Genomic DNA, 3,996 nt, shown 5'->3' with positions numbered 1-3,996 from the left:
TAGAACAATTACTTTTAAGGTGTGTGTGTGTGTGTGTGTGTGTGTGTGTGTGTGTGTGTGTGTGTGTAAAGAAAATAGAAACATGAACACAGGAAATGTATCTTTTAGGATTATGTTAACCAATATTTCTCTACCTATTACACTTTGGATGTTGAGAGGTAACTCATGGCATTTCTATATTTTTTTTACCAAATATTGTTTCAAACTATCTTTTTAAGGATAATTCTATAGAAAAGCACCTTAGAAGATATAGTATCTCCCATGGAGAAGAGAGTATATTTTTCCCTGAACATTATTATTATGTCTCCAACTGGTACAAAGATTAGGAATATATTCTATCTAAGTCTTTTAAGATTGAGGCATCCTGAGTCCTTAGTTCCTCAGCTGTGACACAAAGTCATTGTGTGTGTAGTATCCACGTTTGCACTTTGTTGTGAGTAATAAAGCCCCTTGTCTCTGACCCAAGAATATTGTGTCTTCCACAAATCTTTATGAAACCAGAGCAGGCTAACTTTTCATCTTGAAAGTGTAGAAAAATCTGAAGCATTTTAATGTTTCACATTAGGTACCTTGCATTCTTTTTTCAATTGTGATTTTCTTATTGGATCTAACTATTGTTTGGTGCTATTGTCTTAGTCTGTTTTCTGTTGCCAATAACACAGTGCCACAGATTGGGTAAGTTATAAAGAAAAAGGGTCTTAATTCTGCTTTGGATTCTGAAGATGTAAAAAGTGGCCACGGCTGTTGATGGCTTTCTTGCTGGCAGCCCCAAGTTTACATAAGACATCACATAGCAAGACACAGGGAGCATGCATGTGTATGTGTCTATGTATTTCTTTCAGTTTCTTTCCTTCTTCTTATAAGGCAACCAGTAATTCAATCATAGGGCTTCACCCTGATGACCTTAAATAATTCTACCTCCTCAAAATTCTACTTACAAACACCATGGTCAGATTAAGTTCTCATGCTCTTTATATCACACAATAGGAATTAAATTTCAACATAAGAACCAGGTGTGGTGGAACACACCTGTAATCTCAGTACTTGGAAGGCTATGATAGGAGGGTTGCGGGTTTAAAGCCAGCCTCAACAACTTAGCAAGGTTCCTGGCAACTTAGTAAGACCCTGTTTCAAAATAATAATAAAAAAAATGTTGAGGGTGTGATTAGAAGATAGAATGCCCATGAGTTCAATCCCCAGTACCCAAAAACATTCAATATGAGTTTTAGTTTATTGAAACCATATTTTGATATTCCCTTGACTGCATCTATTTATTTGGTTATTCATGTACGTTTCTTGAAGTTTGGTGCATGTATCCATCTTTTAAGCATTTTTAGGTTACTTGTAGAGCAGCATTTAGCATAATAGGGCCAACCTACCTCTTCTACCAAGGTGATACCTCACAGAAGACTACACAACATCTTCTCTGTCTAGTAGCAACTTTATTTCCAGCCATGTGAGTTTTGGCAATTTTTCAACCTACTAAACATTAGGCTCAGTGGTTTTTGCTAAAGAATGTACAGATCAATATTCATAAAATCACTAAAGAGGACCCTCCTGCATGTCTCTAGAATTTCTCTATGCAACTTTCATCTTTTTAATCTTACACCAGTAAATTCTAACCACTTTCACATTTTCAAATTCCATTTTGTCCATTCAACTCAGGGAGAATACCGGGCTATGCTTAGGATCCATTCCGTATCCTATTATCTGGAAACTGCTCCCAGCAATACAAAACAAGGGCCAATTATAAGGTTATTTCTTCTGTTTCTTTTCTATTAGAGTCCTTGATCCCATGCTGCCTATTGTTCAAGGTTTAAAAAAACCTTTTGTTTATTTTGTTATTTTATCTTGTATATTTTGCTCAGTTTTCTAGTTGTATGTAATAGAAAACAAATTGAGTCCTTGTTAAACAATAACTGTAAAAGTGGACGTACACTTATATTTTTAATTTTGCAAAATGATTAAGTGGTTAGAAAATTGAATTATTTGCAAAATATAATACCTAAAGACATAGTGAGAAAAAAGACAAGTTTATATTTTTTCTAAATTTTATTTTATTTTATTTTATTTTAAAAGTTCCATTCACTTTATTTTTGTGGTATGAAAATCCTATGTCATAGCCACAGCTGGAGCTTGGGTCCTCTGCACAAAGACTCTGGTATGGGTTTTTACAAGAGGTTTTGTGAACTCCTGATAGGGAGATTTGGTAAACACTGTCTCTATCCAGAGGCCTGGGGTCAGGTAGCTAGCTATAGGTCTTTGAGATGGCATCAAAGGTGGCCTTGGCAAAGTTGCCCAAAGTGGCAGTGCAGCCCCTGGCAGAGGTATAGCAGTCGTCAATCCCAGCCATCATCGGCAGCTTCTTGGGCACAGGGGCTGACACGATGCCAGTGCCTTTGGGGGCAGGGATGAGGCATGCCAGCACAGAGCCACGGAGTCCTGTCACCTTGCAAGGGACAGTGTGGGGCTTGCCGATCTTGTTCTCCCAGTAGCCTCTCCGCACAGGGACGATGGAGAGCTTGGCCAAGATGATGGCCCCTCGGATGGCCTTGGCTACCTCCTTAGAGCACTTGACACCCAGGCCAATGTGACCGTTGTAGTCCCCAATAGCGACAAACGCCTTGAACCTGGTCCGCTGGCCAGCACGGGTCTGTTTCTACACAGGCATGATCTTCAAAACTTCATCCTTGAGTGATGCACCCAAGAAGAAGTTGATGATCTCAGACTCCTTGGTGAGCAGGGAGAAGAGATAGATCTCCTCCAGCGACTTGATCTTCATGTCCTTAAAGAGGCGACCAAGCTTGGTGACGGGAATCCACTCCTTGTCCTCAGCTTTGCCCCCGCGAGCTCCACGGCCCTGACCCCAACCGCGACCCTGGAGGCCGCTGCCGAAGCCTCTGCGGAAGCCGCTACGGCCTGCCATGCCTGGGCCCCCGGCCCCTCCGGGCCCTCCCGCTGCACCGGTGTCATCTGCCATTTGGTGTTTTCCAGGAGAAGAAGCTAAATTTTATTCATCAATAAAATAGTCAATGTTTTGTGGTTGAAGGCAGTTGGTGATATATTAATATTAATAGAACAAAAATAGCCACAAAATAACATTTAGATTACTATTTTTTAATTTTCTGGGCTCATAACTATTAACTAATTTTTCAGAAATTTTATGAGCAAGACTTTCTGGCATTTTACCTTGTGTGATGTAGCATGGAAAATTTATAATTCTTAATTTTTAGGATTTAGAAACTTCTAATTTGATAATAGAAACAAGACAGCTTTTGCCTGTTACTCATTAGCTGTGAAAAATTATGCAAATCATCTAATTTTACCAAGCACAACTTTATTCATGTGTAAATAAAAAGTTGAACTAAATGATATTTAAATTCTTTTATCTCAGAAAGTTATGGTTCACTTTAGAAAGTCTCTCTATGTCTGTGTTTACCTCTGTGTTAGGTAAGACGGGATCAGAGAAAACAAGTCTCTGATATTTATCCTCAAGAAGATTCACAACTAATGGTAATGAAAAGGATTTCTTTTTGTTATAAAAGATTGTTGACAACAAAATTACTACTAATAATGAATGCAATAATACTAATTGGTATGAGTTGTTGATCTCATTATTATGACTTTCCAAATAACCAAAAGATAGAGCTAAAGGATATAACTCCTTTTACACTGTACTCAGTGTCTTAATTTGGAATTAAATGGAGAGCACTTCCTTTCTGAGTAGTCTCATTAAGCGATACTTTATAATAATTTTAAATGCAGTACTTTATGATTAGCATTTTAAATGCAGTCCTCTGAACTGAGAAGAGGTCAGAGAGAAATCCAAGCTGGCTGACTAGAGGTGCCCAGAACACATCTCCTCCTCCACAAGAAAGGACCATGCACCAGGTGGAGAGCTGCATTTACATATGAGTGACCATGAGGAGAGACAGACTTTGTAGGCACCGTGGTCCTGGAATGACATCATAGGAAGAAGAGTGAAGTACTTTACAA

General features: G+C 38.7%; 1 pseudogene across 1 annotated transcript; it reads right to left on the bottom strand.

Annotated features, from left to right (window-relative positions):
* Positions 1–2,112: 2,112 nt before the first annotated feature.
* LOC308259214 (small ribosomal subunit protein uS5-like) lies at positions 2,113–2,980 on the bottom strand (annotated as a pseudogene). Its single transcript has one exon. The product of its transcript is annotated as a small ribosomal subunit protein uS5-like (transcript).
* Between the last annotated feature and the right edge of the window lie 1,016 nt (positions 2,981–3,996).

Source organism: Muscardinus avellanarius, assembly GCF_963383645.1.
Source record: "Muscardinus avellanarius genome assembly, chromosome: 2".
NCBI classification, from domain to species: Eukaryota; Metazoa; Chordata; class Mammalia; order Rodentia; family Gliridae; genus Muscardinus; species Muscardinus avellanarius.
Note: the sequence above shows the minus strand (reverse complement) of the source record. Positions and strands in the feature narration are given on the sequence as shown.